Source organism: Diceros bicornis, chromosome 2 (genome assembly GCF_020826845.1).
Source record: "Diceros bicornis minor isolate mBicDic1 chromosome 2, mDicBic1.mat.cur, whole genome shotgun sequence".
NCBI lineage: Eukaryota > Metazoa > Chordata > Mammalia > Perissodactyla > Rhinocerotidae > Diceros > Diceros bicornis.
The window spans coordinates 92209113-92234870 of NC_080741.1; positions in this window are offsets into that span (position 1 = coordinate 92209113).

Below are 25758 nucleotides of genomic sequence, written 5' to 3' on the forward strand. Positions count from 1 at the left end.
CCTTTTATTTCAATATCTTCCCATTTAGACTTACCCAGGACCATCGCTTCTGGACAGAATTATTAATGTATATTCCTAAACAAAAGAACAATTTGGTTTACCTGCCTCCACCTCTAAATGCATCTATTTCTGCAGTTTGAAAAGACTTCACCCCCAACTCGTGCTTCTGGTGGAGGTGGGCAAGATAAAACTAACTCTTCTGCTAAAGATAAACAGAAAAACTGAACAAAAGGACTTTTTAAATCTTTGTAAAGGCAAAAGAGAGCTAACAGGAGAGTGAGGAATCACCAGCCCAGGATCCAGGAGAAGAAAATAGCAAAGCCACCCAGTTGGGGCTCCTCCCCCTGGCTGGCATTTGCAATTCCGTAAGAAGTGGCTGGAGGAAGAAGAGACTGAGGACCCCTGACAGCCTCATGGAGCCCAGGCCCACCAAGGTGGGGAGACCAGTCCCCACTCCTGTCTCCCAAGCACAGGTGGGGACCCTGAGGGCAGCACGCTCACAATAAAGGTGAACTACAATTTAGACCAGCTCTCACAAGGCCTGAGGCACAGCTCTGAGGCTCCCCAGGCTCTGAGAGAGGAATGTAACTGCTCGTGCCACCAGGCACCTGACAGAAGCCAGTACGAGTCTTCCCTACAGGAAGACAATGTCCTCCTAGGGAAGGAGAGGGAACTCAAATCGTTCTACACACAGTTGTCTGAATGCAGTGTCCAGAATGTCACTGTCATCTTATCATCGTTGTCATCATAACCAGGCTCATACGGAGGCAGGACAACAACAGCAGAAACAACTGACAATAGAGACAGATCTGCAGACACACATATGGGAGTAATCACTCACAGACTTCAAAATAACTATGGTTGTTATGCTCAAGAACAAGATTCAGAATTTTGGCAGAAAACTGAAAACTATCTCTAAATAGGACCAAGCAAATTTGAAAAAGAATCACATAGATATTTTAAAACTGAAATACACACAGAATAATTGAAATTAAAAACTTACTGGATGAGTTTAACAAAAGAATAGAGCCAGAGTTCTCAAACCATGTGCCAAGGTGTCCCAAGGCACCTCGGGGAAACCACAGCAGTGCTGCAGGGTACCTGATATTTTGAAAGGAAACACAGCTACATATGTTGATGCCACACAAAGTACTGACTCAAAGTACTTCACAGTTTCAACGTTAGATGACTATGCTCCTGTCAAGGACATCATATCTTTGAAAAGCAGGGTTTTCAGAGATTGCGTTGATACAAAACAATTACTGCAGGAAAATCAGTGTGAAACAAGAAATAAGGATGGCAATGTTCAATCCGATTCCAATGTCTGCAAAGCTGCGCAGTGCCAAAAAGATTGCTAAGTTGTTACGACATAAATACTTATTAAGTTGTTTGAACCTAACTACTTAATAAATAAAACTGTTAGGTATTTCTTTTGGCCTAGGAGCACCAAAAAAATGTTGTGAATCAAGAAAGTTGGGAACCTCTGGAGTATACACAAATGAAGAGATTTAGTAAATTAGAAGAAATGGTTAGAGGAAAACACCAGAATGAATCACAGAAGGACAAAAGAATAGAAAACATAGAAAAGAAGATAAAAGACAAAGAGAATATAATGAGAAGATCTAACATATGTTTAATTGGAGCACCAGAAAACAAAGATTAAGAGAATGGAACAGAAGAAATAAATGACAAAAGTATTCCAAAAATGATGAAAATCATGCAGTCACAAATTCAAGAAGCTCTACAAACCCCAAACAAATATAGGAATTGCTGAGTACAAAAATAAAGAAAAAAATCTTAAAAGCAGCCAGAGGAAACTCTGATATTGCCTTCAAAGGAACAACAATTAGACTGACAGCTAACTTTCCAACAGAGCATACAAAAACCAGAAGACAGTGGAATGATACCTTGAAGCTACTGTAAGAAGATAACTGGCAACCCAGAAGTCTATCTCCAGAGAAAAGTCATTCAAGCATGAAGGTGAGGTAAAGATTTTTTTCAACCAAACAAAAATGGAAAGAAATCATCATCTATGCACCCACACTAAAATAAATATTATAGAGTGTTTGGACAGGAGGAAATCTTAGAGGGATGATCAGGCATGCAGAAGAGCAATGAAAATGGTAAATATGTCAGTAAATCTAAATGAACACTGACTGTATAATACAACAACAATAATGTGTTTGTGAGGGTTTTAATAGGTAGAAAATTAAAACATGCAAAACAATGCCAAATAAGTCAGGAAGTAGGTAAATAGGTTGAAGTGCTCTAAGTCCTTGCATTGTCCAGGAAGAGAGTAAAAGTGCCAAATAAACTTTGATAAGTAAGAATGTGTGCTGTAGGACACTGACTTCCAGCACAAGGGCGTGAGGTGCTCCACTGACCTGCTTTCCAGTAAACCTGCTGAAAATTGTAAAAACAAAAGGAAACAATTTAAAGGCTCTGGAAATGGTCATGAAGGCAAACAGCAAATGAAGAAGCATTTATTCAAGGAGATCTATGAAACTTTGGTAAGAAAGGCAAGAGCATGTGGTATTTGGCTCCCTCCCCCATCCCACTCAGCGAGGCAGACACTCCACTCCAGGCTTGTGCAGCCAGGCACACAGGGCTTCCTCTCCCCAGCTCCCATCCAGAGGGCCTTCTCGCCAGGAGAAGCTGAACTTCAACAATTCCCATTCTGTCCCCAGCTACCTGTTATTGAGACTAAGTCCCAAGTGACTGTGGTCAAGAGGTAGTGTTCCCTTCTTCCAGCCAGCCCCTAAAAAAAATAAACAGGAAAATAACAATAACAAGCCCTGGAGTATCCAATGCCCATAGTTCTACAATATGTTATCTAAAACATCCAATTTCCAACAAAAAATTATGAGACATGCAAAGAAATAGGAAAGTATGACCCATACACAAGTACGAAAAGCAGGCAACATAAATTGCCTGTGAGAGTGACCAGATGTCAGATTTAGCAGAAAAAGACTTCAAACTAGCCATTATAAATATGTTCACAGAACTGAAGGCAGCATAACTAAAGAACTAAATGAAGGTATTGTGGCAATGCTGCATCTAAGAAAGAATATCAGTAAAAAGATAGAAAGTAGAAAAGAGAACCAAATGGAAATTCTGGAAACGAAAAGTACAATAACTGAAATTTAAAACTCACTAGAGGACTCAACAGTAGATTGGAACTAGCAGAAGAAAAAATTAGCAAACTTGAAGATACATCAATAGAGATCATGTAAAGCTGAGGAGCACATACAAAAAGGAATGAAGAAAAATGAACAGAGCCTCAAAGAAATGTGGAACACCATCAATCAGATCACTATAAACACAATGGTAGGACCGGAAGGAGAAGGGAGAAAGGGGCACAAAAAATATTTGAAAAATAATGACAGAAACTTCCCACATCTATTGAAAAACAATAACCTACACATCCAGGAAACTCAATGAACTACAAGTAGGATAATTGCAAAGAGATCCACAAAAAGATACATCATAGTAAAAATGCTGAAAGTCAGAGACAAGGAGAAAATCTTGAAAGCAGCAAGAGAGCCAGCCCTGATGGCCTAGTGGTTCAAGTTCGGCACGCTCTCCTTTGGCAGCCCGGGTTTGGTTCCCAAGCATGGAACCACACCACCTGTCTGTCAGTAGCCATGCTTTGTGGCTCACATAGAAGAACTAGAAAGATCTACAGCTAGAATATACAACTATGTACTGGGGCTTTGGGGAGAAAAGAAAAAAAAAGAGAGGAAGATTGGCAACAGATGTTAGCTCAGAGTGAATCTTTCTCAACAAATAGTAATAGGGAAAAAATCTCTATAAATAAACATTTAAAAAAAAAAGAAAGAAAGCAGCAAGAGAAAGACAACTCATCACCTACAAAGGAACCTCAATAGGATTAACAGCTGACTCAGCAGCAGAAACAATGGAGGCAAAGGCAGTGGGATAACATATTCAACATACCCGAAGTAAAAACTATTCATTAAAAATCCTATATCAAGCAAAGTTATCTTTCTAAAATGAAGCTTAAAGAAAAACTTTCCTAGGTGAACTAAAACTGACAGAATTTCAGATCCATCTGAAAGAAATACTAAAGAAGTTTCCTTAGGATGAAAGTAAGTAGCCACAGATGATAATTTGAATCCACAAAAGAAAAATAAAGGCCACTGGTAAAGATAGTTATAAAAAAACAGTGTAAATGCATTTTCTCCTTTCTTCTCATAATTGGTTTTAAAAGCAATTGTATAAAATAAAATGTTGGACCTATGACATAGAGAAATGAAATATTATGTGTAATGTATTTGTCAATACTAATACAAAGAAGATGATTGGGAGCAAAGCTGTACCGGACTAAAGAAATGATGACAGACGATAAAGTAATACTTCTACAATGTATGACTAGATGAAATATGTATAATAATAATACACAAGAGAAGGAAAACGGGATAGAGCTCTATAGGTGTAACATTTCTATGCATCACTGTAATTAGGCTAGTATAAATGTGAAGCTGATTCTGATAAGTTAAGATGTATACAGTAAACTCAAGAGCAACCACTTTTTTTCCCCCCCAAAGCCCCAGTAGATAGTTGTATGTCATAGCTGCACATCCTTCTAGTTGCTGTATGTGGGACGCGGCCTCAGCATGGCCAGACAAGCGGTGCATCAGTGCGCGCCTGGGATCCGAACCTGGGCTGCCAGCAGCAGAGCGTGTGCACTTAACTGCCAAGCCACAGGGCCGGCCCCAAGTGCAACAACTTTAAAAAATGCAAAAAATAATTAAAGAAATTAGAATGCTAGATAGAAAATATTAGCTTAATGCAAAAGAAAGCATGAAAGGCGGAATAGAGGGATAAAAATGACATGGGACCTAGAGAAAATAGAAAGTAAAATGGAAGAAATAAATCCAACTATATCAATAATAACATTAAATGTGAATGGATTAAATAATCCAACCAAAACGCAGATATTGTCAGACTGAATTTAAAATCATGATCCAACTGTATGCTGTCTACAGGAGAACAACTTTAGATTAAAATATATGAATAGATTGAAAGTAAAAGAATAGAAAAAGATATATCCTGCAAACAGCAATCACAAGAAAGCTGGAGTAGCTATGCTAATATAAGACAAAACAGATTTTTTTTGAGACATATAATATTATGTTAGTTTCTGGTGTATAACATAACAATTCAATATATGTATATATTGTGAAACAATCACCACAATAAGTCTAGTTAACATCTATCACCACACATAGTTACAAATTTTTTTTCTTGTGATGAGAACCTTTAAGATCTATTTTCTTAGCAACTTTCAAACATACAATACAGTATTATTAACTATAGTCACTATGCTGTACATTAAATCCCCAGAACTTATTTTATAACTAGAAGTTTGTACCTTTTGACCATCTTCACCCATTTTGCCCACACCCTACTCCCTAACCCCCACCTCTGGCAACCACCAATCTGTTCTCTGCATCTATGAGTTCATTTTTTTTTAGATTCCACATATAAGTGACATCATACAATACTTGTCTTTCTCTATATGACTTATTTCACTTAGCATAATGCCCTCAAGTTCCATCCATGTTGTCACAAATGATGACAGGATTTCCCCTTTTTTATGGCTGAATAATATTCCATTGTGTGTGTGTGTGTGTGTGTGACATTTCTTTATCCATTCATCCATCAGTAGACACTTAGGTTGTTTCCATGTCTTGGCTATTGTAAACAACGCTGCAATGAATGTGGGGGTGCAGATATCTTTTTAAGTTAGTGTTTTCATTTCCTTCAGACAAATATCAGAAGTGGAATTGCTGGGTCATATGGTGGTTTTATTTTTAATGTTTTGAGGACCCTCCATACTGTTTTCCATAGTGGCTGCACCAATTTACATCCCCACAAACAGTGCACAAGTGTGCCCTTTTCTCCACATTCTCATCAACACTTGCTATTTCTTGCCTTTTTGATAATAGCCATTCTAATAGGTGTGAGAAAACAGACTTCAAAAAAATGTTATTAGACTTAAAAGACGTTTTACAATAATAAAAGGGTCAATCCATCAGGAAGATATAAAAATTATAAACATATACGCACCTAATAGCAAAGCTCCAAAATACATGAAGTAAAACTGACAGAAATGAAGAGAAAAATAGACAATTCAACAATAACAGTTGAAGACTTTAATACTCCACTTTCAATAATTGATGGAACAACTAGATATATTAATGATGACATATTAGATTTTAACAACACTATAAAAATCTACATCTAACAGACATCTGTACAACATTCTAACCAACAATAACAATGCACGTTTTTCTCAAGTGCACGTGGAACATTCTCCAGGGTAGACCATATGCTAGGCTAGAAAACAAACCTCATTAAATTTAAAAGAATAGAAGTAATACAAACTATTTTTTCTGATCACAATGTAATAAAATTAGAAATCAGTAACAGGAAAAACTTTGGAAAACTCAGAAATGTGTGGAAATTAAATAACATACTACTAAAGAACCACTAGGTCAAACAGAAATCAAAGGAAATCAGAAAATACTCTGAGATGAAGGAAAATGAAGATACACTATACCAAAATTTATGGGATACAGTTAACACAGGGTTTAGAGAAAAATTTATGGCTTTAAATGCCTATAGTAAGAAAGAGGAAAGATCTCAAATCAATAATGTAAACTTCCACCCCAAGACTCTGGAAAAAGAAGAGCAAACTACACCTAAAGTAATCCAAAGGAAGAAAATAATAGGGATTAGAGCAAAAATTAATGAAATAAAAATTTTTTTTAAATAGACAAAGAAATCATAAGCTCATTCTTTGAAAAGATCAACAAAAATGGAAAACATTTAGCTATATTGACCAGGAAAAAAAGAAAGACTCAAATTACTAGAATCAGAAATAAAAAAGAAGACATCACTACCACTCTTAAAGAAGTAAAAACGTTACAAAGGACTACTATGAACAATTGTATGTGAAAAAATTAGATAACTTAGACTAAGTGGACAAGTTTCTAGAAAGACACAAACTACAAGAACTGACTCAAGAAGAAAAAGATAATGTGAATAGACTGAAAACAAATGAAGATCCTAAATTAGTAACCAAAAAACTACCCACAAAGAAAACCCGAGATCCAGATGGCTGCACCAGTGAATCCTACCAAACATTCAAAGAATAATTAATACCAATTCTTTACAAACTTTTCCAAACAACGGCAGAGAAGGGAACTTCCCAACTCTCTTCCCGAGGCAAGCATTACCCTACTACTCAAACCAGATGGAGACATCACAAGAAAAATAATTACAGACCAATATCTGTTAGGAATATGAACACAAAAATCCTCAATAAAATTCTAGTAAACCAAATCCAGCAACATATAAAAAGAATTATACTCCATGACCAAGCTAGATTTATCTCAGAAATGCAAGGTTGGTTCAACATCTGAAAATCAATTAAATCACCATATCAAAAGAACAGCAGCTAACTGAGCTGACATCATACTCAATGGTGAAAGGCTAATGTTTTCCCCGCTAAGATCAGGAACAAGACGAAAATGTCCACTCTCACCACTTCTATTCAACATTATGCTGGAGGTTCCAACTAGGGCAACTAGGTAAGAAAAAGAAAAAGCATGCAGATTGGAGAGGAAAAAGTAAAATATATCTCTATTTGCAGATGACATGATCTTATATATAGAAAACTCCAAGGAATCCTCTAAAAAACTATTAGAACTAAATAAATGGTTCAACAAGATTGCAGGATACAAGATCAATATATAATAATTGATTGTATTTTTACACACTTGAACAATCCAAACATAAAATTAATCAAAAAATTTTATTCACAATAACATCAAAAAGAATAAAATAGGGGCTGGCCCAGTGGCATAGTGATTAAGTTCACACGCTCTGTTTTGGTGGCCCGGGGTTCACGGGTTCAGATCCCAGGCACGGACCTACATACCACTCATCAAGCCATGATGTGGTGGCATCCCACATACAAAAAATAGAGGAAGATTGGCACAGGTGTTAGCTCAGGGACAATCTTCCTCACCAAAAAAAAAAAAAAAGGAATAAAATAATGAGGAATTAATTTAACAAAAGCAGAGCAAAAATTATAAAACATTGTTGAAAGAAATTATAGAAGATCTAAATAAATAGGAAAATATCTCATATTCATAGATTGGAAGATTTAAGATTGTTAAGATGGCAATACTCCCCAAACTGATGTATATATTCAACACAATTCCTATCAGAGTCCCAGATTACTTCTTTGTAGGAATTAGCAGGCTGATTCTAAAACCCGTATGGAATTGGAAGATGCCCAGACTGACCAAAACAATTCTGAAAAAAAAAATAACAAAGTAGGTAGACTGACACTTCCCAATTTCCAAACTTACTACAAAGCAAGAAAATAGAAGAAAATAAATAATCGGGCCGGCCCTGTGGCTTAGCGGTTAAGTGCGCGCGCTCTGCTACTGGTGGCCCAGGTTCAGATCCCGGGCGCGCACCGACGCACCGCTTCTCCGACCATGCTGATGCTGCGTCCCACATACAGCAACTAGAAGAATGTGTAACTATGACATACAACTATCTACTGGGGCTTTGGGGGAAAAAAAGGAGGAAGATTGGCAATAGATGTTAGCTCAGAGCCGGTCTTCCTCAGCAAAAAAAAAAAAAAGAGGAGGATTAGCATGGATGTTAGCTCAGGGCTGATCTTCCTCACAAAAAAAAAAATAAAGAAAAGAAATAATCAAGATAAGATGACAAAATAATGAAGTAGAAAATAAGCATACACTAGCGAGAATCAGCATAATCAAAATTTTCTGATAAATCCTTGACATGTTTGATCAAATAAAAACAGAGAAGGCACAAATAGCTAACGTCAAGAATAAAGAAGACAAAATTTTAGAAAGAATAAAACAGAGACTATCATTATGGATCCTGGAGACAATAAAAAGATGAAGATTTATAAACCAATTTTTATGCCAATGTATCTGAAAATGTCCATGCGGTTTTTTTTTAAAAAATTGAAAATACAACTTACCATAGCTGACACAAGAAGTAATACGAGGGAGTGATGTCAGCAAGATGGTGGAATAGGAGTTTTCTTGCTTATATTCCCTCTCAGTAACAATAATTTGGCAGCCATCCAAAAAAAAAAATGCCTTTGTGGGAGCATTAAGATCCAGGTAGGAGATTGTGAAACTCCAGTGGAGCCCAAGACTAAGGAGCCATTTTGAGAAGGCAGGCCCATGCCCAGGGACTTGCTGACCAAAGTCCCAGCTGCAGACACAGAAACAGCCATGTCCCCTTGTGGACTTAGCTATAGTCCCATAGCGTCAGTCCTGCGATCAGCACTATCCGCCAAAGGACCCAGCAGGAGTTGTGGTAGGAGACAGGCCTGCCAACCTCAGTCCCGGCTGCGGACTCTGAAGCATCCCTTAACCAGCTCTTAGCAGGAAGTCATGCCCACCCAGGGACTGGACAGGAGACACGCCTGTCCAGGTCCCTAGAGACAGGCTCGCTACCCTCAGTCCAGCTGTGGACTCTGAAGCTGCCCTTAACCAGCTCCAACCCTCTTAGCAGGAAGTCATGCCCACCCAGGGACTGGACAGGAGACACGCCTGTCCAGGTCCCTAGAGACAGGCTCACTACCCTCAGTCCAACTGCAGATCTTGAAGCATCCCTGTAACCTGGCTCCAGCCCCTTGCAGCCACAGTCAGGGAGTGACCTGCCTGTCCAATAACCCAGAAGGAGACATGCCTGTCTGTGCCCCTTTAGGTAGGCCCGCCAACATCAGTTTGACTGCAGATCCTGAGGCAACCCTGCAACTGGCTCTAGCTCCACTCACCCATGGTCTAGGAGCAGTCCTGCACATCCAGGAACTCCACAGGAGACATTTCCTTTCACGCCCCTGGAGGTAGGCCTGCAGAATTTGGTCCCAGTTGTGCAATTCGAAGCAGCCCTGTGACTTCATTCCAGTCCCTCTTAGCTGCAGTTCAGGGCAAATCCTGCCCACCCAGGGACCCACCCAGTGACCTGTTGGGAGCCCTCCCAAGGACCCAGAGGGAGCCACATCCATCCACTCACTTGATAACAGGCTTGCCATTTGCAGACCCTGAAGTAGACGCTCGTCCCAGTGCCAAGGTCTTGGAGGCAGTCCCATCAACCCAGAGACCAGACAGAATCCATGCCCACCCAAGACTGTGGTAACAGGCCCACCAACTGTGGACCCCACAGCAGACCCAGCAACATCCCCATGACCTGCCTCCATCCCCACTAAAGGCAATGCTAGAAGCAATACCATCAGCCTGGGAAACCAACAAGAGAAGACTTTTACCTGCTGAAACTAGTCTATAAAGAGGGGAAGAGGTGTTTGCTCCTTCAAATGCAGACACCAACACAAGGCTGCATGGATCACAGAGAATCTGGCAAACATGACACCACCAAATAAAACTAATAAAGCTCCAACAACTGACCCCAAAGAAATAGGGATCAACAAATTGTCTGAAAAAAATATTCAAAATAATCATCTTAAAGAAGCTCAACGAGATGCAAGAGAACACAGATAGATAACTAAACAAATCAGGAAAACAATGCATGAACAAAATGAGAAGTTTAATAAAGAAATAGAAACCATAAAATAGAACCAAACAGAAATCCTGGAGCTGACAAATACAATGACAGAAGTGAAAAATTCAATGGAGAACTTCAACAGCAGACTTGATCACGGGGAAGAAAGAATCAGCAAACTCAAAGACAGGTCATTTTAAATTAGCCAGTTAGAGGAACAAAAAGAAAAAATAATGAAAAAGAGTGAAGCAAGCATACAGGACCTATGGGATACCATGAAATGAATGAAAATATGCATTATGGGAGTGCCAGAAGGAGAAGAGAAAGGAGTCAGAAAGCTTATTTAAAGAAATAATGGCTGAAAACTTCCCAAATATTGGTAGGGATGTGGACATCCAGATACATGAAGTGCAAAAGATCTCAAGCAACATCAACCCCAAGATTACCCTGAGATGCAACGTAATGAAATAAATTATCAAAAGTCAAAAACAAAGAGAAACTTTTGAAAGCAGCAAGAGAAAAGAGACTCATCACATTCAAAAGAACCCCCATAAGGCTATGAGCAGATTTCTCAGGAGAAAGCTTGCAGGTCAGGAGGAAGAGGGAGGATATATTCAAAGTACTTAAAGAAAAAACTGCCAATGAAGAATACTATACTTGGCAAAACTGTCCTTCAGAAATGAAGGTGAAATAAAGGCATTCCTAGACAAACAGAAGCTGAGAGACTTCATCACCACTAGATCTGCCTTACAAGAAATGCTACAGGGAGTTCCTCAAGTTCAGATGGAAAGACGTTAAGTAACAGCATGAAAACATGTGAAAGAATAAAACTCACTGATAGAGTTAAGTATATAGTCAAGTTCCGAATACTCTAATACTGTAATGGTAGTGCATAAATCACTTTTAATTCTAGTATAAAAGTTTAAAGACAAAAGTATTAAAAATAACTATAGCTATAACAATTTCTTAATGGATACACAATATAAAAAGATGAAAAGTATGACATCAATAACATAAAATGGGGGGAGGAATAAAGGTGAAGAATTTTTATAATCAATTGAAGTTGCTATTAGCTTAAAATTGATTGTTATAACTCAAAGATGTTTTATGTAAACATCATGATAACCACAAAAAAGAAACTTCTAGTAAATTCACAAAAGATAGGGAGAAAGGACTCAAAGAGTACCACTACAAAAAAATCAATAAATCACAAAGGAAGACAGCAAGGGAGAAAGAAAAAAGCAAAGGAACTATAAAACAGTCATAAAAAAATGAACAGAATAGCAATAGTAAGACCTTACCTATCAATAACTAAATGTAAATGAATTAAATTCCCTCACCAAAAGATAGCGGCAGAATGAATTAAAAAAACAAGACCCAATAGGGCCGGCCCCAGTGGCCTAGTGGTTAAGTTCAGCACACTCTGCTTCGGCAGCCCAGGTTTGGATCACAGTCGTGGACCTACACCACTCATCTATCAGTGGCCACGCTGTGATGGCGGCTCACATACAAAATAGAGGAAGATTGGTGACAGATGTTAGCTCAGGGCAAATCTTCCTCAGCAAAAAATAAAATTAAAAATAACAAAAACAGGATCCAATAATATGCTGCCTACAAGAGATTCACTTTAACTTGAAGGAGACACATAGGTTGAAAGTGAAAGGATGGAAAAAGACATTCCATACGTATAGAAAACAAAAGAGAGCAGGGTGGCCATGCTTACATCAGACAAAATAGACTTTTGGTCAAAATTGGTCACAAGAGAGAAAGAAGATCACTGTATAATGATAAATGTGCCAATTCATCAAGAGGATATAATGATTGTACATATGCATGCAACCAACATCAGAGCACCTAAATATACAGAGCAAATATTAACAGAACAATAAAGCCTCTGGGAGATAACATAGGAGAATATGTAATCTCAGGGTCGAGAAAAAATTTTTAATAAAACAGAAGAAAATCTAACTTTAAAGGAAAATACTGACATATTAGAATACATTAAATACATATGGAATATATTTTACATATGTAAAAAATATATATATGTGAAATAAAGATTGGAATGTGTTAAATTAAAATTAAGAAATTCTATACATCAAAGACACCATTAAGAAAGTTAAAAGTCAAGCCTCAGAGTGGGAGAAGATATTAGTAACATATATAACAGACAAAAAGCTCCCATCCAGAATATGAAAAGAACTCCTACATATCAATAAGAAAAAGACAGAAAACTCAACAGAAAAATGAGCAAGAGGCTTGAATGGGCACTTCACAAAAGAGAATATCCAAAAGACCAACAAACACGTGAAAAGTCTCAGCTCATTAGTAATCATGGAAATGCAAATTCCAACCATAAGGAGATGCCTTTACCCACCCACCAGAATGGGCTAAAGTGAAACGGTCTGACAATACTAGGTGATGACATGATGTGGAATAACAGTAGTTCTCACACACCGCAGGCAAAAGTGTCCATGGGCCCAACTATTCTGGAAACCAGTTTAGCATTATCTACTGAAGTTGAAGACTCGGACTTGGGCAGAAAACTCCACTGCAGATTTATACCCAGCAGAAGTGTGTGCACATGTACAAATGAGTTCACAGCAGCATGTGGAAAGAGTTCAAGACAGGTGCAAACATGCTCACAGCCACATTCTTCATCAGAGCCCCAACCGGAAACGAGCCCCATGTCCCTCAACAGAGAGACCGAAAAGTAAGCTGTGGGGTATTTATCCAACGAAATATCCTACAGCAGCGAAAAGGGACGAATGGCAGCTACACACCAGCAAGGAAGACTCGCACCAACGAGCTAAATGAAAGGAGACAAACTGCATGATCCCATCTATATTTTTAAAAAACAGGCAAAACTAAACAATCACGTTTAGGGATGCATGCTTATCACAGTGATAAAACTATACAGAGAAGAGAGGAAGCGATTGCCATAAAAGAAAGGAGAGGGGTCGCTGGGGGAGGAGGGAAGAGGGAAGGACTGGGGGCATGGGGGGACTTTGGGGACTCACAGTGCGCGGTGGTCGGCCCTGTCGGTGGCTCCCTGCGCGGCGGTAACTCACGGAGGTGGACGCCTCTGTTTGCTGCGATGCCCTGCGTGTGTTCACGATTCACAGTGAAGAAGTGATTTCAACTACCTCTGTTCCTTTGGCCCCGATATACATATTGATGTTCACGGAGACTCAACTCCCACACTCTTCCTCTCTGGCAGCGCTTAGGCCTTCTGCAGGGCTTCTCAAACACCGAAGACCCGTGCGAGCAGGCGGTCTCCCCCCGTCCTCGCATCAGGTGGCCGAGCCCGGGCAGCGCGTGCGCAGCGGCGAGCAGGGACCCGAACGTCCGCGCGTCCGGCCTTGGACTTTTCACGAGGGATGTGTCGGCGGAGGCGCAAATCACATTTTGGTAAATTGATTTCATTCACAACGCACTGGGGAGCCTGCCACTTCAGGAAACCCCAGAGTGACTTCATTCATTAATTGATTCCGCAAATGTTTATCAAGTGCCTATTTTATTCACCGAACTGTGAACCCCACAGAAACCTGAAAGGCTTGCCTTTTAATTTTCTTAACAGTGTCTTTTGATGTATAGAATTTGTGAATTTTAATTTAATATATTCTAATACATTCTAATCTTCTATATTCTAATATTCTAAAATGTATTCCACATAGATGTATTTTTTACATGTGCAAAATGTATTTCATATGTATTTACTGCATTCCAATATGTCAGTGTTTTTCTTTAAGATTAGATTTCCTTGTGTCTTATTTAAATTTTTTTCATAAAAATTTTCTTTCATAAAGCAAATAAATGCTCCCTTAATTTATTGGTTGTACAAGTCTATATTTTCAGATGTTGACACATTTTTAACTTTTTATTTATTTATTTATTTATTTTGTTTATTTTTATTATTTATTTATTTATAATTTTTTTTCCTTGTTCCAAAAGTACTGCAAGTTCTACAAAACTGTAGAGCATTTAGAAAACAGGGAAGAACAAAAGGAAGAAAATAAGATCACCTATCCCAACAGCCAGAGATAATCATTGTTACCATTTAAGTATATATCCGTCAAATAGTTTTTTCTATGCATGTATATATTATTTTAACCAAAACAGAATCATACTGGATTTCCATATCCATTTTTTAATCAAAATTGAATCACCTTAGGTTTCTCTTTTACTTTAATTTTTATTTTATTTTAAACCTCCACTTAGAATCTCTCCAGAACAACAGAGAGAATTATACCAGATGCATGAGCCGTGCCACCCCCCGATTTGGGTGGGACACCCACCGTTAGACGTCAGGTGCGGACGGAGAGTGTCACGTGTGCATGCTGTGCTGACTGAGCACCTCTTCTCCTGTGACACTGCCTTGGAAGTGGCCGCACTGCACGCGGGTCCAGAGGATCTCTGTTGTCGCCACCACCTGAGCACAGCAGCAGGTCTGTGCAGAGCCTCAACCCCTGCTCCCAGAGGGACTGAGGAATTACAGTTAGGAGACGATCACCAGGGAGAGAGCACAGCAGCTTTCTCCAGCTCACCTTGGAGATTTCACCAAAGTTTCCTCTAACCTTTAGGTAAGAGTGGTTCTCCACTGAGCCAAGTCTCACTGCTAGAATTTCAGCACATTCCGGTTACAATCCTGTGGACATATACTATTTCCTGAAAGCGTACACTACCAACTCAGGCTTGGCAGGACCTCAATGCTCTTCAAAGAACAGAAAGTCAGTAAGTTACACCTCCCAGAGGTTGTGTCTGGCCAGAAAATGGCTGTCAGGAGTAGTGCTGTCCTTGTCCTCTCAGAAGGCAAGACACTGGTGGGGGCAGGTGGGCAGTGAGTGGGGGAAAGCAAACACAGGGCATGAGGGAGAGAGAAGAGGGCTGGTGGCAGATGACTGCCAGCCAGTGGGGTCTGTGGACATCAGCAACCCAGAACTGAGCCGGCACCATCAGAGGGTGAACCTGCACCACCTGGACAAGAAGGGGGAGCCAACGAGACCGCCAAGTTTCAAGGGCTTGACCTAACACCCAGAACCCGGGAGTCACCACTGGAGGAGAGGCTGCCATCCCAGAGAGCTTCGTGACCTTAGAGTGGGTATTCAGGAGAACACGGAGCATGTTGAGACCCAAGAACAAGTGACACGCCCACCTTGAGAAAGGTAATCATGATGTAATCACACCCCCATGGGTTACATATCAATACCTTCTTTCCATAACACAGGCTATTTTATCTTGTTCTTATAGCACCAAGAACAATCTGAGAAAAGTCATTTTTTATGGAACAAAACAATTCTTAGAGCAAAGGCAAAGTCACTGATTTGGTCAGATGCCAGATGAATTACAAGCGAGGATTAAAATCATCTTAGCCAGTGAACGACTTACGCCTTCACCAAGTTGTCTACGGTTTACAAAACTCTTTTAAAGAAAGCTTCCCAAAAAAGGTACTGGAAATAGTCAGAGGAACCGAACCGAAGCCTTGCTTTTAGATTGGTAATTAGACCCACTTTTACAACTTCTATTCTTTTGGATACCTGGCATCTGAACCTTTTTCTGTATTTGAAGAAATTTCACCAGAGAAGGAATGGGCATCTCGCCGAGACCCTGAGCTTTGATGTGGACTCATATATTTTGAAACTTTGGGGGACCTTCTTGTTAAAAGGTAGAGCTTTTGGTAATAAGAGAGTCGTATTATGTCAGCCGCAAATGCACACATACGTTTAAACATGTGGAAGTGTGGAAAGTAAGCGCATGCCTACACAGGCAGTCAAAGGGAGGAGCAGGGAAGGATGCCTGTCGCTTGTCTGTTTGCTGCTTAGCAAATGAATACCCTCTGCCATGGACCGAATGTCTGCGTCTTTTCAAAATTCATGTTGGAGCCTTAACCCCCAATGTAATGGTATTAGGAGATGGGGTCTTTGGCACGTGATTAGGTCATGAGGGTGGAGCTCTCTTGAATGAGATTAATGCACTTAAGGAAGAGACACAGGAGAGACGATCTCTCTCTCTCTCCACCACGTGAGGACACAGCAAGAAGGCAGCCATCTGCAACGCAGGAAGGGAGCTCTCACCAGGAACCAAATGTGCCAGCACCTTGATCTCAGATGTCCCAGCCTCCAGAACTGTGAGAAAACACATTTCTGTTGTTTAAGACACCCAGCATCTTTGTTGTAGCAGCCTGGGCTGACTAAGACACCCTCCTATGAGTGGCAAATCGCTACCTTATGCTTACGAGTTGGGCAGGAGGCAGAGCCCACCGACTACTTAGCAGCAGGTGAGAACCCAGGGCCTGGCTTACCGGTCCCGCTGAGAGCTGCTGAGGGCTCATTACCCGAGCTCCAGACCAAGATGCCCAGTTGAGGGCTGGAGGCACAGTCCCTGGCCCTGCAGCAGGGCTCTGAGAGTGCTGTCCAGAGATTTAGCCCTGAAAATGATCCTGTGGATCTTTTCTTGGAAATTTGTGCGATACCCAGTACCCTTTCAACAAGCTCTGTTTCCAAGCAAACCAGCTGAAGCTGGTTCCTGAGCTTTCCAACTAAGAAGCCAGATTGCCTGAGTATGAAAATAGTGACATGCTATGCAGTGATGAAAACTCCACTGTCGTCTAAGATAAAACAGTGTGTCCAATCTATATGAATAATCTAGAAGTTTTTCTTAAAATCTGTATGTTCTAAATACCCAGGTATGAATTTGTCTTATTCCCTATGCCAAATATGATATAAGGATTGGATGACATTGATTGAAAGCAAAATTGCTGCAAAATTTAAAAATACAAACAAGACTTGAAAACAGCCCCATTAAGTTGATGTTCTCCCCTTCTTACTGAAATCTCTCAGAAATAGCAAGAAAATCAGACTTTACCTTGATCAGAACTAGAATTTAGCTGAAACACCAAATCAAAAAATAGGTGAAGTATGAAAAAGCAACAAAATTTGGGAAGGAATGTAGGAGAAAACACAGAGAAAGCACCTGTGGTTGCAGGTACCAGAAACAGTCACCAAGGTACACGTCTCCGAGTGAGAACCTAAATCCTTAACTTCGAAACCAAAATCCTCTTTGATGAAGAAAAAAATGCGTTATCTTCCCTTTACTCAGTTTGGCTCTGAAAAACCGTGGGCCGAGCTCTGCAAGCAAACCCCAGGCAGAGGAAGAACATATTTGTAACAAGCCACCAGGCCATGTGGGCAGGTGAAAAAGAGAGACTCTGCTCAATGACCAGACCTACAGGTGACTGTACTGCCGGGCGGGGACAACTGACACTGAAAGCCACACACACATTAACTACAGTTACAGGTACAACCCTGACTCTCCTCCACTGAACCTGCAATCAACAGCTCATTCATGAAAAACTGCCTTATGCAGAGACGAGTACTCAAAAATAATTAGGTACCAGATGTTTGTGAAGATATTACAATAAATGAAAAATGATAAACCTCACAGAAAAACACATGGCAGATGAATATCATTCACTAGAAATATTGCTCCTGAGCAGCAGCAAAATGCAGACACTGAATTTTACATCATCAATTACCGAGACCTAATGAAGTCACTGCCAATATAAAACAAGAATACAAAGTAAATACAAGAGCTCAACAAAGATACAGATAGACAAGGAAGACAGACCACAAGCCGGCAGAAGCCAGAAAAGATCAGAAGTAGCACAAATGACTTTAGATGGAGTTCCCCTGTCATTTATCTGGGACCTCCGCCACACAAATTCCCCAATGTCCACTAGTCCTGTGGCTCCACACCTGCCCCAGGCCTTGTATGCAACAGTCCCCTCCCTGTGAGTTGTCTCATGTACAGTTGGCCCTCTGTATCCGTGGATGCAAAACCTGCAGATATGGAGGGCCAGCTGTAGTCACTGTACTACATCATTTTATATAAGGGATTTATCAGTTCTTGGGACCAATCCCCCTAGGACACTGAGGGACGATATACACGTACCGTGGCTGCCAAATTGACCTAATTCCACAGGATTTGTCTTCTATTTGAGCTCTTTTATGTTAAATAAAGTGGATGCTCTGAGAATTTTCTCACTCTCATTATTTCTGCAGGGCTTCTCACTATTTTTACTTTTCTGATGACTGTTTACATTGTCGTGCTGCAATCTTCGAACATGCTAGATATGTGAGTTGGAAGACGAGAATGCACGAAACTCTTTTCCTCAATCTCATGGTCTTCCCAGGCTCTCTCATGAGTGGGAGCTTTCTTCTGGATGATTGTCACTTCCTTCACATGGGTCTCCTAGTTTACCATGTTTTCTCCAACTGATCCCCACAATGCTAGCCCTCTTCACATGAGAATCAAGTCTCACCCTTATCACTCTTTCTAGCTTCACTCCATGGGATAGTTCTTCACCAAAAATGCCCTGCATTGGGTGCCGAAGAGATATTTGCATACCCACGTTCATAGCAGCATTATTCAATAATATTCAATAAGAACAGCCAAAAGGCTCAACAACCCAACTGCCCATCAATGGATGAACAGACAAGCAAAGTGTGGTCTATACATACAACGGAATGTTATTTAGCCCTAAAAAGGAAGGAAATTCTGACACATGCTACAACATGGATGAACCCTGAGGACATTTTGTTAAGTGAAATAAGCCAGTCACAAAAGGGAAAATACTATATGATTCCACTTATATGAGGTCCCTAGAGTAGTCGGATTCAGAGACAGAAGGTAGGAGGGTGGTTGCCAGGAGCTGGGGGAGGGGGAAATGAGGAGTTACTATTTAATGGGTACAGAGTTTCAGTTTTGCAAGATGAAAAGAGTTCTGGAGATTGGATGCACAACAATGTGAATGTACTTAACACTACTGAACCGTACGCTTAAGAATGGTTATAAGGTAAATTTTATGTTATGTGTATTGTACCATAAATTTTAAAATTTAAAAAAATTTTTTTAAATGTGCTACATTAAAGCTGATTTTTCTCATGCAACCAAGTTTCCCAAATCTGGACAGCTGCCTTGAAAAAAATTTTTTCTGACCCTTCATGACTTATCCCCTTGACCCAACTGGGTCTGGTTTGGGAACAGATGACCTGGGATGGGGCGGCCACATAGCAGTGACTTCTCCCTCGACCTGGTGACAAGCTCCCGAGGAAAGGCTGTCACCAAGTCACACAGCGAGCCTCAGTGTCGGGATCCAAGCAAGCTTCCCGAGTTCTCATGCCCTGCACCGCGCTGCCCCTCCCGTGGTGCACAAACATGTTTTCATGTGCACAGAAACTTCTGGAAGCTCTCTAGGAACCGTGGGCAAGGTTTTCCTGAGCCTTGATCTTCTTCCCTGAGCACCAAGGGAGTGGAGTGCGGTGCTGGGAGGAGGGCCTTGAGTGCTCTCCCACTAACCTGCCATGCCTTAGTCATCTGGTTTATCACCTTTTTTTTTCCACTTAACACGTTACTGTACATAGTATCCTATGCCATTAAATGGTCTTCTACAACATTTCTTTTTTTTTTTTTTGTGAGGAAGATTAGCCCTGAGCTAACATCTGATGCCAATCCTCCTCTTTTTTCTGAGGAAGACTGGCCCTGAGCTAACAACATCCATGGCCACCTTCCTCTACTTTATATGCGACGCCGCCAGAGCATGGCTCGACAAGCAGTGCATCGGTGCATGCCCAGGATCCAAACCTGCGAACCCCGGGCCGGGGCAGCGGAGCACGCACACTTAACTGCTTGCGCCACCTGCCGGCCCCTACAACATTTCTTAATGGTTGCATAGCATTCCATTGTATGAATGCAAAATAGATGATCTCATCGCTTCTCTTGTTTTCCAGATTGTGGTTGTTTCTAACTTTTTGCTATTATAATTGCTCCTACAGGGAACACACTTGTAGCTAAAGCTTTACTCACTTAATTATTACCTTGGAATAAATTACTAGAACTGGAATTGCCGGTTCAAAATGTATGCACACTTTAAAGGCTTTTGATACGTATTGCCAAATCGCCCTCCCAGAAATACTCTACAAAGGTGCACTCAAACCAGCAGGGTATACAAGGCTCCTTTTCCCTCCACATCCCCCAACTCTGGGTCTTATCTTTTTGTTTTCCTCATCTCTTGCCAATTGCGCTGGTTAAAAAAAAAAAGTATCTTATTTTTGTTTGCATTTGCATTTCTATGATTGCTGGTAGTGTTGAGTACTTGTCATATATTTATTAGCCACTTGGCGGTTTCGTCTTTTGTCTGCGTCCTTTGTCCGTTTTCCCATCGAGGCTCCCATCTTCTCCCTAATGACTTATAAATGCTCTAAGTGTACCTGCTTTCCTGAAGCAGGGCCCAGCTGCGCTCGGCACCCTCTCTGGTTGCTATGCAGATGTGCCAGTGGCGGGACCAGTCTCCATGGCCACAGATGCCCGGGTCTCATTGAGGAGCGTGTGGGGAGAGCGTTGCCATGGCGATGCTACCCAAGCAGGGCCTGGCTCCCCTCCCACTCGCTGAGCCGCTTTCCTGGCTGTGGGGCCTTCGGCCCAGGCAGACGCTTTGCAGGCTGCAGGGAAGGTGGCGGAGGGAGGCCCATGCCCTGGGAGAGCCTGGGAGAAGTTTCCTGTCTGCCCAGGAGGTGCCTGGCAGGGCCATCCAGACTCAAGGAGTGAAAAGTTTAGACTATTTGATCTCCAAATATGGAGACGAATGGTAAGATTAAAAAAGAAGCTGCTCATTTTGCAAAATTTTAAAATCCTATCCCATAGCCGGACCAGACAATCTATAATGCACTAAATGAATATTTTATTAATAATATTGGAATTATCTTGCTATTAGCACAATTGTGGTATATTATTTGTGGGAAGTGTGTTTAAAGTACTAATTTGTTAAAGTAACCATTTAAAATATAGACTAATTTTTTAAACTGTTGAGGCATGTCTTCATTTTTAATATGCCAAGATCCTAAAAGAAAAAACCAACTGCAAGTGCCAGGGTCTCTCTCAATCTTGAAGAGACATTGTCCTCCCATCTTATGAGCTGAACTGTGTCCCCTCTAAAATTCATATGTTGAAGCCCTAACCCCCAGTACCTGAGAATGTGACTGTATTTGGAGACGGGGCCTTTCAAGAGGTGACTAAGTTAAAACAAGGTCACTAGGGTGGCCCTAATCCAATATGACTGGTGTCCCTATAAGAAGAGGAGATGAGGACACACACACACAGAGGTAGGACCCTGTGAGGACACAGGGAGAAGACGACCGTCCACAAGACAAGGAGGGGCCTCCAAAGGAAGCGGACTGCCGACACCTTGCTCTCAGACTTCTGGCCTCCAGAACTGCGAGGACGCCTACTTCTGTTGCTCAAGCCGCCGGGATGCAGGGCTTTGCTACCGCCCGAGCAGGCTCCTGGGCCTCCTGTCCTCTCACCTCACCTCGCTCGCACCGCGGGGAGCTGGTCCTGTCGCCAAGCTCATTTACAGGTGCAGACGCTGAGGCTCCGGGAGGTCCGGGGGCACGTCCAGGAGCCATGGAGAGAGGGACTGGAGTCACACTTGAACCTGGGGGGGTTCATCTCTGGCAGCCCTTCTCTCCCCGCTGCACACTTCCCATAACAGACTCGGAGACTTTTCCTGGGAAGTGGGAAGGCTGCACCACCTTCCTGCTTATAACTGGGGAAACTGAGCCAGAGGTGGCCGTCCTCCCTGAGGTCACACTACTCCACTCCTTAGGGCGGCAGGAAGGGAAGACTCTCCCCTCCTCCAACACCCCACGCTGGGCAGTCCCTTGCAGGCCTCAGTTCTTTCTGCCCTCGATGAGGGTTAGTTGTGTCTTTCTCATTCGTTTATTCATCCACTCCATTACCTAACTCATACTCCTTGAGCACCTACCATGTGCCACGCACAGGGAGACAGGGCTGAGCGAGAGAGACAAGCCCCTACCCTCAAGGAGCTGTGTTTAGGGGACACGGATTATCCCCAGGTCACCCAGGAAAGGGAAGTCATGTTAGAGAGGCCTAAGTGCAAAGTGATAACAAAACAGGTGACAGGTAGAGAAGGACTGGGGCAGCGGGTGACTTCAGACAGGGCGGTCAGGGAAGGGGACATTTGAGCTGGGACCCTAGTGACCTGGAGCAGCCAGCATGTGAAGGCTGGAGGAGGCGTGCTTCAGGCAGAAGGGACAGTGGGTGACACCTGAGGCTGGAGTGAGCGTGGGATGGCCAAGGCGCAGGAAGGAGGGCAGTGTGGCTGGGACACGCTGAGCAGGCAGAGGGAGGGGACTGAGGGTGGAGCTGTCTTGGGGCCCAGAGGCAGTGAGGACCTCGCCTTTCTCCATCCACGGAGCAACCAGCCCCCAGGCCCTTCCGCTGCCGGTGCTGTCCACCCTGGGTGGCCTCCTGGCAGGCAGTTAGGGACACGAGAGAGGACAGGAATTTTGGAAAGAGAACCAAATTGGAATCTCAGCTTTGAACCAGCAAGCTATGTGACCCTGAGTAAGTCATTGTGTGGGGGCGCTGTCCTGCGCAGCCCAGCTCCCCACTTCTGCCCGGGGGCACCTATGCCCAGAGTTGGGGGTGTTGAAGGCAGACAGCGCATGGCTGAGTCCCTGGGATCGCCCTCGGATGGTGGCAGCTGCTTTGCCCACGTCTTGCCCCTCCTGGAGGGGAGGCAGGAGTGGGGATGGGCATCCCACACCCAGTGACTGGCTGAGAAGGGGTCCACAGCCCAGCTCCCCTTAACTGAGAAGGAAGGACAGCTCCGGGGGCCATCCCAGCTGGGTGTGGCCGAGGCCTCTGGTGCAGCCGCATCCCAGCCCCACTGTTCCCTCTGCCCAGCCCTGCTCACCTCACTCCCCACAGGTGTCGATCCTGCATCTCCTCAAACCTCCATCTCAGTCCACTTCCCAGGGACCCGAGACACTCATCTTTCTGAGACTCGGTTTCCTCATATGTACAATGGCCGTACAGAGTCATAAAGATTAAAAGAGACGACGTGTGCAAAGCTTCTAACCTAGGACGTGGTAAGTCTTCCATAAATGTTATTTTTCCCCTTTTCCGACCTTGATGCTCAGTTTAGACTTACACATATGTGAATTTCCCATGGGGCCCCAGCCAAGGCCTTGCCCAGAGGAAGTGCTCAGTGTGTTCTGGATGGAGTCAATAAGCAACACTTGACAAGTGCTGAACTCACCATATTTACTAGAAGATGAGCAGAAACTGTTCATTGTCCCCCAGTATCCATTCTCAACTTTTCTCTCATGGAAATAGAACTCTAAACTTTTAGCTAGATACAAGGTCTCCCAGGATAAAGGCTACATTTCCCAGCATTCCCTGCAGCTATGTGTGCCATGTGTCTAAATGCTGACCAATGAAGTATGAGCAGAAATGATGTGTGAAACTTTGAATTGTGCTCTTAAAAATAAGGGTTCTGGGGCCAGCCCGGTGGCACAAGCGGTTAAGTGCGTGCGCTCCACTGCTGCAGCCCGGGGTTGGCAGGTTCAGATCCCAGGCGCGCACCAACGCACCACTTGTTAAGCCATGCCGTGGCGGCATCCCATATAAAGTGGAGGAAGATGGGCACAGATGTTAGCCCAGGGCCAGTCTTCCTCAGCAAAAAAGAGGAGGATTGGCATTGGATGTTAGCTCAGGGCTGGTCTTCCTCACAAAAAAAAAAAAAAAAAAAAAAAAAAAAAAGAAGGGTCTTGCTTTCCCCTTCCATTCCTGGAATGCAGGTATGATGGCCAGAGCTAGAGCAGCCCTCTTGGACCACAGGATAGTGAGCATCATTTGTACTCGGAGCTGAATGCTCATTGGCTGTGCCCATCCTGGCCTGCTGTAGCAAGTCTCTTACCTCACAGAACCTCAGCGTTTGCAAATGTGAAATGAGAATGAAATGCTAAGTGAAACCACATGCAATGGAGTCTCTTTTTACCCCACAGTTCTATTTTACAGGGGAAAAATAATCCCCTTACAACTGCCTGGACCCTTAGAAATTCTTTATTCTAGATTAACTCCTTAGTTAACTCATTGCGTTTCTATTTGCTTTGGGAGTACAGTCTTCCTTTCCCTGAGATGGTCAAGATCTAGGAGGACCAAGGAAAAGGCCAACAGGTAAAGAAACAGATCTCTCTCTCTCTCTTTCTCTCTCTCTAAGAGAACATTGAATTCACGTGAATTAAAATGTGAACTGGGCAGCACTCCAGCGAGGCAGGTCAGAGACCTCAAGGCAGTCACAGTGGCTGTTACTCTGTGATGGCTGGAAATGCCCTCAGAACTACAGGCATTTGGGAAGGAGGCCTGGGCAGGTGCAGATGGCCAAGGAGTTGTGTAGCCTCTGGGTGGGGGGTGTGGGGGGGACTTTTCTGGAGAGCCAAATGGCCTGGTCAACAGAGTGGAAGTGACTGTGCATGTGGCAGGGTGGGATAGGATGGTCCCTGGCCTGGATGGAGTGGAGGGTCTTTGGAAAATCTTGGGAGAGGACAAATCCATGGGTTTGGGAGGACAATCCATGACCGCGTGGAGGGAGCCTGAATTGGATGTGGGTATCAGTGAATCCAAGGACTGGCTTGCCTCTAGTCTGGACACTGGCCTCTCCAGACCTCAGCCCCTTCCCAGCTGCCCCACCTCCAACCCCCTGCCCATCCTCCAGGACCCAAGAGACTTTCACACAAGCTCAGCCTTCTGCTCTGTGCACCCCAGGGGTATCACACAAGGTTATGTTCAAACTTTTCACAAGAATATTTTGGCACAAGAATTGAATAATTAGAGTAAACAACCCATATGAATACCAGTTGTTCATGTATAAGAATCTTCAGAGAAATTGGGATCAAGGATATCCTGTGCAATTTCAGAGAGCTCTGACCCCTGGGCCTTCCACATGTGAAAAGATGGAGAAGAGGTACTTTTCCCATTCCTCCCACTATGTACAGATAAAAGTTGTGGACACGACATATAAAACAGACATAGGAAGACTCTGAAAGGTGGAAAGAAGAAAGCAGAGACAGGTTAGGGCCTCAGGGCCCAAGGAAGAAATGGTGGTGAGTTCCCTGGGTCTTCTTTTTGCCCCACATATCCCAGCTTGAGTATTGGGAAAGCCAGCAACCTAGAAACACCAGTGGGGTCAGAAAAAAAGCCTGCTCTCTCTAGCCAAAGGCCCAGGAAAGGGGCAGCCCAGGAAAGGGTCAGCCCAGAAAACTTTTAGACAATGATTAGACTATACCATCAAACACACAGAAAAAACGAGATCCCACC